At 40.6% G+C, this 14,677-nt stretch overlaps 1 protein-coding gene across 1 annotated transcript in view; it reads left to right on the plus strand.

Moving 5' to 3' along the window:
* AGBL4 (AGBL carboxypeptidase 4) overlaps positions 1 to 14,677 on the plus strand; it is a 1,318,466-nt gene that overhangs the window by 515,649 nt on the left and 788,140 nt on the right. The window lies entirely within an intron of this gene.

Genomic DNA, 14,677 nt, shown 5'->3' on the forward strand with positions numbered 1-14,677 from the left:
ATACTGGTCAAAGCAGTGGCTGCTTTTTAAAACTTGCCGGAGGGAAATATCATGGGAAGAAAGTTAAGAGCATATTGTCTTCAGCATGAGCAGAAACTCAAAATAGATTGCTGCATACGGGTTTCTAGTCGTGCTTGGGAATGCCACCAACTGAGTACAAAGTGGCCCTACCCTGGGATTCTGCCAGCTGTGCCCTCCCTACTTGTGGGACAGGTGCATCTGTGCCCATAGTCTACATTGTGCATCCACCAGGGATTCAAGCAGGTTTGTATCCAATAATAGTTATAGAGAAGCCTGCAAAAGGGGTCTAGGCACCCCTGAATCAGTTTCCTGAATTTTACTACTCAGGAATTCAAACCTCTATCTGGAAAAAATTTCACAGAGCTGTTTATCTAGTTTCAGGGAGAAAGGGCCTTTGTAGTTCTGTCTCTCATGTTCTGTCTGTCTTCTAGCTGCTCTCCATCTGACTCTCAGACCTGCCCCTTCCCATTTGAGCTTGTATATATTAGACTGGGAAGCTATTCAGTTGGGGAGTTTGGAATTTATCTGTCCTCTTGTGCTGAAAAGCTGAAATTGTATCTAAGACAACTGGAACTGTCATTCTTCAAAAGGAATTGAAGTAGCATTCATTGACTTACTAGTTTGTTTTCTTGTTTAATTTTTTATTAACCCTCTAAAGGGAGGAGAGAGAGAAAGGAATGTTTTTAGGATGAGAAGATTTAGTTTGGGCCCCCAGCATATGTACCTAGGGTTGGGATTAAGGGTGTGTTGAGCTTCTGCGAGCCTTAGTTCAAAGAGACTTATCTAGGCCTTCTCTTCCTCCTAGGGTTGATGTGAGATCAATGAAGAAATCAATGTAAATGTATTTTACAGATTTTAAAATGCTTTACAATTGCAGATTTTGCTAATAACATTTATTCAGCTTTTTAAAAATAACAGTGTTTTCACATGCATTATTATTTTTTCTCTTTCTTGCTTGTTTCTCAGTGTTTTGGACCAGGAATTGTTATTACATCGCCAAACTTTTCTTTCCTTGTGTGAGAATCCTGGATTCCATGGACTTTAGGGCAGGAACTGAAAGAAGCAGACTCTGTCTGTTGTACCCTTGAAATCAGGACCACAAACCTTGGAGAACAGGATAGAGAGCCAGAGTCTGATGAGCCAGAACTCGGCAGTGTCTGCACAGGATGTGTGAACTGGAAATGCGACCTCAGAAACAGGCAAGCCTGCAGCGTGAGTGCAGGCTGAGCCAAGTGTGGAGGATAGGGTGATTGCTGGGCACAGGCTTGGCTATTTGCAGCTAGCTACGTGTTGGCCGAGTTTAAATAAGAATCTAGGTTATTATGGACACATATTATATGGATGTTTTCATTTTGATGTGTTCTCTCTGACTATCAAATTGCTCTTCCAGATGGGTCTCATAGATCACTTTCCAGGTAGTGGGGGCCCATAGGGTTCTTGGAGTGGAATTCACACAGTGACCAAAGCTGTTTGAGCATTCTTTTTTTTTTTTTTTCAAAGTTGTCATCTGATTTCATCAATAAACATTACTTAAAAAAGAAAGATACAGAATAATTAACCTCATTTGTTTTCGTTGTGAAGGAGTTCTACTTTGCCATGGAGATATATCATCTCAGAGACAATATCCCCTTTCTCACCACCTATGAACATGCTTATATGTATTAGCCAGGGTTCTCTAGAGAAACAGGACCAATAGGATGTGTAAATAGATAGAAAGATTTATTATAAGGAATTGGCTCATGTGGTTATGGAGAGGTTGGCAAGTCCAAAATCTACAGTGTTGAGCTGACAAGCTAGAGATCCAAAAAAGCTAACATTGCAACTGTAGTCCAAAGAGCATTAGGCTGGAGACCCAGGAAAGTCAACAGGGCAGATACAGTCTGAAGGCAGTCTGCTGGGGAATTCTCTCTTGCTTGGCAAGGCTGGTCTTTTTGTTCTATTTAGACCTTTGACTGATTGGATGAGGCTCACCCACATTATGAAGGCAACCTGCTTACTCAAAGTTTACTGAATAACATTAAAATGTTAATATCATACAAAAATGCCCTCCAAGTTGACACATAAAATTAACTATCACAGCATGTAAAAAGAAAAGATCTTATAATAAGGTCCTTATGTACATATTTTGTACTTTCATTGCATTGATTTCAATTGTGTATATATATATGCTTTTTTTATATGTGTGTGTATATATACAGAGAGAATTTTTTTGTATGTGTTGAGGAAACTTGAAGTTGACCAAAAATATACTAAAGGCATATGAAAGTTAGCGATATTAAACCAATGCACAAAAGAACTGGTTCATTATTTTTTCTAGTTTTATTGAGATGTAATTGACATACAACATTTTTCAGTGTACAATGAGTTGATTTGACACATTTACATACTGAAAATGATTATCACCATAGCATTAGGTAAGACCTTCCTTTATTTCACATAATTATTATTTCTTTTTCTGGTCAGAACATTTAATATTTCCTATCTTAACTTTCAAGTATATAGGAAATATTGAAAGTTATATTCAATATTTCTTTCAATATTTGAAAGAATATTATACTAATATTATACTAATTCATTATTTTATTTATTTTTTTTTTGCATTTTTCTGAAGCTGGAAACAGGGAGAGACAGTCAGACAGACTCCCACATGCGCCCGACCGGGATCCACCCGGCACGCCCACCAGGGGGCGACGCTCTGCCCACCAGGGGGCGATGCTCTGCCCATCCTGGGCGTCGCCATGTTGCGACCCTCCTGGGTGTCGCCATGTTGCGACCAGAGCCACTCTAGCGCCTGGGGCAGAGGCCACAGAGCCATCCCCAGCGCCCGGGCCATCTTTGCTCCAATGGAGCCTTGGCTGCGGGAGGGGAAGAGAGAGACAGAGAGGAAGGCGCGGCGGAGGGGTGGAGAAGCAAATGGGCGCTTCTCCTATGTGCCCTGGCCGGGAATCGAACCTGGGTCCTCCGCACGCTAGGCCGACGCTCTACCGCTGAGCCAACCGGCCAGAGCCTAATTCATTATTTTTAATCAATCAGTTAATTAAATGAAGCAAAAACATGGTAGACTCTGGAAATTTAGATACTATCAAGATACAGAGGATCACTACCATTGTTCTTACAGTTCAACAGTGCTCACACAGAAGGCAGTTACACACCTATGTCAAGTGCTATGACAAAGCAGTGGGACGTGCTCCTCTGCGTGGGCTGCTATGACACGGTGCCACAGACTGGATGGCTTAAACAACAGACTTTTTTTTTTTCTTACAACTCTGGAGGCTAGAAGTTCATGAACAAAGTGCCAGAAAATTTGGGTTCTGGTGACAGCTGTCTTCCCATTTTGTAGATGGCCACTTCCTTGCTCTGTTTTCACAACGCCTTTCCTTAGTGCACACATATAGAAAAAGAAAGTGAGCTCTCTCTCTTTTCATAGAGATACTAATCTTGTAGGATTAGGGCCTCACTCTTTTGATCTCTTTTAACCTTACTTACTTCCATACAGGCCCATCTCTAAATATAACCACACTGTGGGGGTTAGAACTTTTAACATATGAATGGGGGTATTCAGTCCATAACAAGGGGCCTCTGGTTCACATATATGGTCCCAACTCAGACATAGGGATATTAAGGCAAGACATTACTTTTAAGGTTAGACTTGAAGAATAAAAATAAGTTAGCCAGATAGATAGGAGAGGAATGACCAAGAACTGTGGAAAGAGAATGAAAACAAAAAACAAAAAACCACCTGACATTTCAGAAAGAATGAAGTTAGTTTGCTGTAGTTATTACCCAAAAAGGGGTAGGAAGTAGGACATGAGAAATGGGAAGCACCAGGGAGTAGAAAAGTCAGCAGGCGTTAAATCAAGCAGGGCCTTATAGCCTGTGTTACAGAGTCTGGGCTATATTTAAATGACAATGAGAAAGCACTGAAGAATTTTACTTAAGAGAGTGTCATGATCAAGTTTTTGCTTTTAGAAATAGGACTCTGTGTGCAGTGTGGAAAATGGATTAGATGAGGAGAAATCCCAGGCTAGGCAAACTGTTAGGAGGCTCTTAAAAGTAACTATGGCTATAAAAAAAGTTACTTAAGGCAGTGGGGATAGTGAGAAATGGAAAAATTAAGAAGTGTATTTCTAGATAGAATTAATGTTTCATTAATTAGACATGGGTATAAGAGAGAAGAAGGTGTCAAAGAGTCTTCAAGGTTTCTAGCTTTAATCAATGGATAGAGAGTTGTACTATTTATGAGAAAGGAGGCAAAAGAGAAAGAGAGGGTTTGCATTTGGGAGTATTTTGGACGGATTGTAATAAGAGTACCCAAGGCGAGCATGGCATGATGTCCACAATGCAACTGAATATACTTCCTGAGACTCAGAAGTATCTGCATTGAAGTTCTATGTTTATGACTTTTCAATGTATCCTTGGTAATGGAAACATAGGTGTTTATGCCATCACCCTGTTAGAGAAGAGAGTCCAGGACCAAACTGCAGCATTTAAGAAGCATGCAGAAAAGAGGAATCCACAATAGAAACCCAAAATGAGCAGCTATACAAAGCGGAAGAAACCTCAGAAGTCAAGGGAAGAGAAAATAAACATCAGTGTCCTGTGTTGCTGGGAGGTCAAGTAAGACAAGCACTTAGAAATCCTGTGAGTTTGCAAAAGGTCTCGAGTGATCTTAAGAAAAGCAGTTTAAGAAGAGTGGTTGTTTGGGATTGAGTCATGATGTAATGAACTGAGGAATAAGTGGGAAGTAAGGAAAATCGGAAAGTAAAGGGAGAGAACACAGTCTTTAAAGAAATTGCCTTATGCTTTATTTAGAAATAGTCTAGAAGTTATCATTGATTCTTCTTTTTGTAATGCTAGCTCCACATCTAATTCATCAGTGAATCTATCCTCAAAACATACCCCATTTCATCTACTTTTCTTTCTTCTCTACTTTAACACTAAGTGAAACCGCCATTGTTTACCTAGACTATGGCAACACCTCACATCTCATTCTCCTGCTAGCAGAGTGATCTTCTGAAAATAGAAATCAGATCCCATTACTCCCTTGCTTTAAATGCTTTACTAACTTTTAATTGTACTTACAATAAATTCCAAACATTACACACCTCTATACCATCAAGCCTCTGTCGTCTTCTTCAACCTCATCTTGTTCCACTCTGCTCATGCCCTCTGTGCTCCAGCCATCTTAATATATTTATTTTTCAAATAATTTGTACTGTCTTGAATTCAGCTTTTTGCACTAAATATTCTCAGTGCCTAAGATATGCTTTCCCTGGATCTTTCCTTGTCTCATTGCTTTATTCAAATTTCACCCTGAAAATCACCTCTTCAATGGTAAGTTTCTAGATCAATCTAACCACCCAGTACTTTCTACTTTTGTTTTACTTCTCTGCATAGTATCTGTAACTCTTTGATATTTTTCATCTGTTTACTTTTCTTTGCATTCTTTTCAACAAAAAGTAAGCCCCACAAGAGCCAGAATTTCCCTATTCTATTCACCATTTTATTTCTGCACCTGGCTCAGTTTTTGACATATAGTAGGCTTCCACATAGATTTTCTAGCTGTATGTGTGAATAGAAGGATGAATGGAGGTTTGTTTTTTTTGTTTGTTTGTTTTTGGGGTTTTTTTTGTGTGTGTATTTTCCTGAAGTTGGAAACAGGGAGGCAGTCAGACAGACTCCCGCATGCGCCCGACCGGGATCCACCCAGCATGCCCACCAGGGGGCAATGCTCTGCCCATCTAGGGCGTTGCTCTGTTGCAACCAGAGCCAGTCTAGTGCCTGAGGCAGAGGCCACAGAGCCATCCTCAGTGCCCGGGCCATCTTTGCTCCAATGGAGCCTTGGCTGCAGGAGGGGAAGAGAGAGACAGAGAGGAAGGAGAGGGGGAGGAGTGGAGAAGCAGATGGGTGCTTCTCCTGTGTGCCCTGGCTGGGAATCGAACCCAGGACTCCTGCATGCCAAGCCAACGCTCTGCCACTAAGCCAACCGGCCAGGGCCTGATGAATGGAGTTTTTAAGGAGGATGGAAGAACTAGTGTGTTGGCTAGATGAAGATAGGGAATCAAGAAGGCTAGTTTTTTAAATTGGAGAGATGAGTATAATTTAAATGCTGGTGGGAAGGAACCAGTATAGAGGGAGAGGCTGAAGTAGAATAAAGACACAGAAGGATAACGTGATTGGTATTGTTCATTTCTGACAGTTTGCCTTTTTTTTTTTTTTTTTTTTTTTTTTTTTTGTATTTTTTCTGAAGCTGGAAACGGGGAGAGACAGTCAGACAGACTCCCGCATGTGCCCGACTGGGATCCACCCGGCACGCCCACCAGGGGCGATGCTTTGCCCACCAGGGAGCGATACTCTGCCCCTCTGGGGCATCACTCTGCCGCAACCAGAGCCACTCCAGCACCTGGGGCAGAGGCCAAGGAGCCATCCCCAGCGCCCTGGCCATCTTTGCTCCAATGGAGCCTTGGCTGTGAAAGGGGAAGAGAGAGACAGAGAGGAAGGGGGGGTGGAGAAGCAAATGGGCACTTCTCCTGTGTGCCCTGGCCGAGAATCAAACCCAGGTCCCCCGCACGCCAGGCTGACGCTCTACCGCTGAGCCAACCGGCCAGGGCCCAGTTTGCCTTTTAACCAACCTGGTTTTGACCTAAATACACTTGGCCCTATTCTATGTATATTACCAGTTCTACTTGTGTGTTGTTGAAAGCTGAGTAATTGCATTATCATGAGGTATTTTGTAATTAGAGGCCCTGTCACAGTAAATAAGGGTCTTGCAAGAAAACAGGGGTCTGACTTTAGGGGGAATCTGGCCTCTAATAGTCTGAGAGGAAAGTGGTCGGAGAGGGCCCTGCCTGTCCCACAGCCCATCACATGTAGGCACAGCCGGTTCCATGGCTTCTGTCTCCTGGCCTCACTGCCATATCTTGGACAAACGGGCGACAGCTGACCCCAAGGTGGACCCATTTCTCTAATGGTGTGTAGCCTTTGACGGCAGCCATTGTACATCGCACTCCGCCTCTGAAGAAGCCTGGAGCATGCCTGTTTTTAGTCATTTTCTCATTCATTCAACATTTATTTATTGAAGCCCTACCTATGCTAGTCCCTGCAAGCAAAGAGAGAATGGCTGGGGCTTCTTTCTATAAGAAGTAAATTCAAATGTTTTGTTTGCCAGTAGTGAAGAGATAGAGAGGAAGCAGGAAGTGATTTACATGAAAAAGTTTGAAATTTTGCCATATAGTTCTATATTCTTTTCTTTTCTTTTTTTCTCACACAGTATTATATCTTGAGCATGTTAAGGACCAAACTTAACATGTATCTGGGCACATAATAAATGCTTAATTCATACTAATGAGATCTTATTGTGTATGCATGTTTCAGGGCAGACAGAGGTATAAGAACAAATATCTTCTTCCCGCCAGAGTTGGATTAAGGTCATACCAAACAACACCTCTATAGTAGCAAATGTTTCTCTGTTATGGCTTGTCATACAGGGTTAGGCGTGTTGGGCATGTGTTTCCCCTCATGTCACATACAACAGGAGCCCTATTTGAAAAAAAAAACAAAAACAGGCAAGATTGATAGTTTGGTTTAATTTTTCTTTTAGAATTTAGGAAGCTTAGTTTTTTTGTTTTGTTTTTTGTTTTTTGGTTGTTGTTTTTTTTTGAAGCAAAGCATTAGGCAGAGAGACCAGAATGATAATAAATACCTGATTTTCTGTAGTGTGGGTGTGGAACCAGGATCATTTGAGGATTGAAAAGCAGAGTTTTAAGATATAAATGAAGCTGCTCATTGACTCAGCCCATCTTCCCTGCCGAGGTGAATTTATTGCTGAAACAAAATGTTTTACCTAGTGAATTTTAAGCGATGCCGGAGCAGAGAGGAGATTAGGCTGACACATAGTAAATCCCTTGCACCAGATATATCTTTGCCACAGAAATTCTCAGTTTACAAAACTTTTAATACATTTCAAGGTTTTTTATTCTTTATCATTTTGTTTCTTTCCCCCCCCCTACCCCCACCCCCGACGAGGGGGTGTTGCCTCTCATTTAAGTGTTAAAATATTAACCATTCCTGAGGTGCCTGAAGTATGAAGCAACAGAGGTGGGGACAGACTCACCCTGTGTTCCTGTGCTTCCTAAAGAAGCTGCCCACTTTTAAAAACTGGTTTTGGCCCAAAGGGTAAAGCAGGATTGTTGGACATGAATTTCAGATCGATCTCTTGCCTCTGACAGTTACTGCATGAGTTCCAATCACATTAGCGCCTCTTCAGCTTGAGCCAGAATTTATAGCATAAATTCAACATTTTTCAAATCTTAATCAACCCAGGGGTCATTCTCCTCAAAGTGCAGTTTTGCTGCTGCCACCGGAAAATCAATGGCGAAGGCTGATCCTTTCCTGCTGCCACGAACCAGTCACAAAACGAAATGCTCCAGAAGGGCTTGCTCCATTTTCTGCTGTAGCTCTCAGAGAATGTCTTTTTGTTTCTTTTAATGCCACTGGCACTTTTGTTCCCTAATGTCTAGGTTCTACCCCAGGGAAATAGTCCAGTCAGCAGTAACATAATCAGATTTTTTTTAAAAAAGGAGAGAGAAAGAAAGAAAGAAGAAAGATAGAGAAAGAAAGAAAGAAAGAAAGAAAGAAAGAAAGAAAGAAAGAAAGAAAGAAAGAAAGAAAGAAAGGAAGAAAGGAAGAAAGGAAGAAGAAAAAGAAGTTTTGATCTTATTCCCTTTTGTCTTAAAAGCTACTGTTTGTATTATCTACAGAATAAAGTCCCAATTCTTTGGCTTGATGAGCAGAGCCCTTAACATGCCACCTAGTCAGTTTAGCACAGCGCCAGGCTCAGAGGAGGGCTCACCAGACTGTTTCAGAGCAGAGGAATACATGAGTCTGTCCTTGGAGCATCCGCATGGGACTCCTCCCTCCTGAGACCCGGCTCAGAGGTCACCTCTGTGATGCTCTTCTGTTAACAGCCCCCAGCCAAGCGGAGCTGGTGGTTCCTTCCTCTGTGGTCCCACTGCGCATCTCCAAGCCTCTTTAACAGCCCTTGACAGTATTTTCAAAATAGCTTTGGATGGGCCTGGCTTCCTGATGGAATGTGAGTTCTGTCAGAGGCAAGACCTTATCTTGCTCATCTAGCATCAGTTTTTAAAATATGTTCGCCGAACTAAATCAGCATTCTCTGTAATGTAAATTCTTTGAGCTAAAAAAGCATAGGATTGGGAACAAGAAGGGATTTTTCCACCCAATTGTGCAATCTTATCCAGCTCTTCTGGACCTCAGTTTCTTACTCAAGTGACACCACTGACCTAAGTGATGACTAAAGTACATTCTTGCTTTAGCGTTTTTATTGCTGTGTTGTTACTTTTGCTATTACTATTACTAGTAGTACCAGTGCTATTACCACCACTACCTCAATTAATCATGCCAGGACCACCGTTTATTGAGTCTCAACCTTGTGTCAGACTGTAACAACTTAATGTTATTATTGCATTTAATCCTCAAAACAACTACATGAGTTATAAATTATTAGCTTCATTTCACAGAGATGAGAATTGATAGTCACAGGCTGAGAAACTTAACTGAAGTCACACAGCTAAACTGTGACAGAGCTGGAATTTAAACCCAGTATTTTTATTTCTAGTTTCTAAAAAAAAGAAAACTTAAAATTTATTATACCAATTATTTTGAACCCAAGAAAAATACATATTTTACTAGAAGTATATATAGTTGCTTAAAATTTAAAAAATAACATATCCTTATGAAAGACATGGAGACCTCCAAATAAAACAACAAAAAATGGTTAATCACTCATTCTACTACCCAAAGAGAACCCACATTAACATGCACGTGAGTTTTCTTCATGTGTTTTCTCTATGTATACATGTATATGTGTGTACACAATAGGCAGTGGTTGGGATGTAAAATAGACACACTGGTGCAGCTGGTGTGTGCAGGCGTTAGCTCTCTTGCCGTTTCCTGGCCTGAGCCTAATGTACATTAGGAGTTAAGCTATTCACGGACTGCTCCTACCGGAAACATCTGAGGCATTGAAGCTCTGACTCATACCAGCAATTTGTCTCCTCCAAGCGCCAGAGTTAGGTAACTTTAATTTGATGGAAATATTAGAATCCTTGAAGGATGGCATAAAAATCATTGATAGAAGAAATGAATTTCAACAACTGACTGAATTTCCTCTATTAAGGAAAAAAGTCAGTCCTAGAGCTTGCTGAAAGCCCAATCCTTGAAAAAGATCCAGACTGTGAGATTAGATGAACTGGATTACCACTGAGTTGCTATTTATTCTCTACTCAGGAGCCCGGAGGAACCTATCACTTCAGGAGAAACTATGATTGAATTTAAGGACAAACCTGAGTCTGAGAAGGTTGAAGTCATGCTAATTCACATGTCTGAGAGGTGACGGGTTCAGGACAAAAATTTAGTAAGGCAAAGGAGTAAGCATTACTGTTGATTCACCATTTACTCTGGCCACATACTGGGTTAAGCCGTTAACATATATTTCATTATCTGAGACTCTCATTGACTCTCTGAGATGAAGATGTCATCTCCCTTTGGAGGTAAGAACACTGAGATAAAATAATCTGCTTTAGATTGCAAACAAGTGGCAATGCCAGGATTTGAATCTTTGTGTATTTGACTCCTAAGTCTGTACTCTTTCAGCAATAGCATTGTTCTGTGGCTTTCCAACTTTCAGAACAGAGCTCTTGCCAGTAGAGTTTTTTGGCTATCATTTCTTGGAGTGGCTGCTGTGCCAATCAGGGTACTGTGATAGGAGCAAAATCATTATGAATGCGAGGGACAGGGGTTTCGTGAAAGGAATTAGACATTACATAACTGTGGCAGGATCTGAGAAAGTGGTGATCAGGGAGTTGAAGGACCAGAGAAGGATCACCATCCCCTCAATCTGAGAAGCAAGGTGTCAGAGTGAGACAGCACAGTGGGTGATCCTGGAGAAATGCACGGAGAGCTGTTGCCTCTCTTCAGTCACTGATTCTGTGGGTCTGCTGCCAACTATCTAGTGGCGGGTCTGAGTTCTCCAATCAGCAGGACTACCAGGGAGACAAGCTGGAATTAGAGCAGAGAAGAGGAAGAACAAGCTGGAACCCCTAGGGTACTTCTGTGTCTGATGTCTGATGAAGCCAAGATCAGCAGAAACTAATGAGTGCTGCTTTATTTTCATCTTCCAAATGTGCCAGTTCCTCTTTTGACCAACTTTAATCCATAACCATGCAGGAAAAGTCATTCTGAGATACACAGTTCCCTACTCAGCTATATATCTTCCACAGCTGCCACTTGGGCAGTTCTGATGGATGTTTGCAAAGAGTAAAGGATGTCCAACTAGCATCCCAAATCCCAATACCTATAACAGTACTATCCAATAAGATTTTTTGCAATGATGGAAATATTCTGCATTTACAGTGACCCCCATGCCTCTCTCTTTTCTACTCTCTGTGAGCCACTTATGGACAGAGACTTTTTTTTTGAATTAAAAATTTTATTTGACAAAGGAGGTAAGAGCATACAATGGAGTAAAGACAGCCTCTTTAACAAATGGTGTTGGGAAAATTGGACATCTATCTTCAAAAAAATGAAACTAGACCACCAACTTACACCATTCATAAAAATAAACTCAAAATGGATAAAAGACTTAAATGTAAGCCATGAAACCATAAGCATCTTAGAAGAAAACATAGGCAGTAAACCAGGGGTTGGGAACCTATGGCTTGTAAGCCAGATGTGGCTCTTTTGATGGCTGCATCTGGCTCGCAGACAAATCTTTAATAAAAAAAATACATTAAAATTATTAAAAAATCTCATGTGTTACAATCCATTCATTTCCTACCACTCATGTTCATGGTTGTGGGTGGCTGGAGTCGATCACAGCTGTCCTCCGGGACAACACCAAATTTTTATTGGATAATGTATAACATACACAGGTCATTGTATGGCTCTCACAGAATTACATTTTAAAATATGTGGCATTCATGGCTCTGTCAGCCAAAAAGTTTCCCGACCCCTGCAGTAAGTTCTCCAACATCTATCGCAGCAATATATTTGCTGATTTATCTCTAAGGGCAAGTGAAATAAAAGACAGGATAAACAAATAGGACTATATCAAACTAAAAAGCTTTTGCACAGCTAAAGACAATAAAACAGAATAAAAAGACAAACTACACAATGGGAGAACATATTCAACAATACGTCTGATAAGGGGTTACTAATAACCAAAATTTATAAAGAACTTGTAAAACTCAACACCAGGAAGACAAACAATCCAATCAATAAGTGTTCAAAAGAAATGAATAGACACTTATCCAAAGAGGACATACGGATGGCCAATAGGCATATGAAAAAATGCTCAATATCACTAATCATTAGAGAAATGCAAATTAAAACCACACCAGCCAGAATGGCACTCATCAAAAAAAACAACACAGAATAAGTGCTGGCGAGGATGTGGAGAAAAGGGAACCCTCCTGCACTGCTGGTGGGAATGCAGACTGGTGCAGCCACTATGGAAAACAGTATGGAGATTCCTCAAAAAATTAAAACTCCAACTGCCTTTTGACCCAGCTATCCCACTTTTAGGAATATATCCCAAGAACACCATAACACTGTTTCAAAAGAAGAAATGCACCCCCCATGTTTATGGCAGCATTGTTCACAATAGCGAAGATCTGGAAACAGCCCACATGTCCATCAGTGGAAGAGTGGATTAAAAAGCTTTGGTACATATATACTATGAAATACTACTCAGCCATAAGATATGATGACATCGGATCATTTACAACAACATGGATGGACCTTGATAACATTATACTGAGTGAAATAAGTAAATCAGAAAAAACTAAGAACTATATGATTTCATACATAGGTGGGACATAAAAATGAGACTCAGAGACATGGACAAGAGGGTGGTGTTTAGGGGGGGAGCGAGGTGGGGAGGGAGGGGCACAAAGAAAACCAGATAGAAGGTGATGGAAGAAAATTTGACTTTGGGTGATGGGTATGCAACATAATCAAATGTCAAAATAACCTGGAGATGTTTTCTCTGAACATATGTACCCTGATTTATCAATGTCACCCCATTAAAATTCTAATAAATTTATTTTTATTGAAAAAATTTTAATTTTTGTGTTAACATACATTCCAGTGTCCCACTCAATATAACACCCTTACCCTCCAACAATGTGCCCCCATTACACCCCATTGCCCCCTCCCCCTGGCTGCCTCCCCCCACTTCCCTCTGGTATTTGCTGTCCTGTTATCTGTTATCTGTATCTATGTGTTGTATGTATATATAATTTCACTAATCCCTTACCTTCTCTGATCCCATCCCCTCATCCGTCTTCCCTCTGACAGCTACCCCTTTGCTCCCCGTGACCCTGATTCTGCCTCTATTCCGCTCCTCGGTTCACTGTGTTCATTAGATTCCACATATAAGTGAGATCATAGAACAGACCATTTCATATTCCCAATGATCAAGTAAAGGATCTAGCTAGCATATACCTGTGGAATAAACGAATGGTGTGAGTCACAGTTATAGACAATAATCTGTGAAGATAATTGTTAGTGGACCAAAAGTCAGAAGAGAAAGGCAGCATTATAGAATAATAGAATTTTAGGTCTGGAATATGCAACTTAGAAACTATCGTAGAAAGAATATAGGCTTTAGAGTTCTCATCCTGGCTTTACTATTTCCCTGGTTATGTATCTTAGGCAAGTTTTGGGGCCTTTCTAAGCTTCATTTTTCTTGTCTGTTAGGGAAGGTTATACCAATTTTGGATTTGTAAGAAGTAATGAAAGCACCAAACACAGGGCCTGGCAAATACAATCTTTAGTACATAGCATTTCTTTCTTAGAGGTTTTTGTATGTCCCTCTCATTATTAGTGAAGTTTACCAGCGGAATTATAATCTACCATTTTCTGGATATATTGCAAATAAAATGTTATTCTTAGTATGATTGATCATCCTCTAGCTCCAAAAACACAGGGCCATTTGAGGCCTTCATTTTTCCCATAAAAGAAGAGTGGAGCTAAAGGTGATTAAAGAAGGTTTTGTAGATTTAACTGCATATTGTACAGATCCTCTGGGACCTCAGAGCCTTTCTGAGAATCACAAGGTTAAATGGTAATCAAATTATTTTTGCTGCATGAACATAACTCTTCCGTGGTGACAGTCACTGCTTGGTGGCTCTGACCACTTCCATCTGTAGAATCATCATTTTGTTTCAATTCACAAACCATTTAGAAATGAATTGGATTTACCAGAGAGCAGGACTCAAAATATATTTAACTGGATCCACAGAAACAGAATCCAGACATAAATTTTTGTTAGTTATTCAGGGGATGACCATCTTTCTCCTTGGCCTGCACTTGGGACTTCTACAATTATCAGAATCCTCAATTGGATTATACATTTATATAAGTCAAGCTAGTGAAGTATTTAAAAAATACATAATTCATTTTTACCCAGAAATTTAAGCCATGACTTCTATTGTAGCAGCTAATCTGATTTTCCTGGTCATATGAAACCTTAAAAGCATCTTCCAAGGGCACAGAAACCACAATTTCCCCTCTCCCCCTATTGTTTGTCAGTTCTATATATAGGAGCTCAGATTTCCTCTCAAGTCAGGATGTT

This window comes from Saccopteryx bilineata, chromosome 3 (genome assembly GCF_036850765.1).
Source record: "Saccopteryx bilineata isolate mSacBil1 chromosome 3, mSacBil1_pri_phased_curated, whole genome shotgun sequence".
Classification (NCBI taxonomy): domain Eukaryota; kingdom Metazoa; phylum Chordata; class Mammalia; order Chiroptera; family Emballonuridae; genus Saccopteryx; species Saccopteryx bilineata.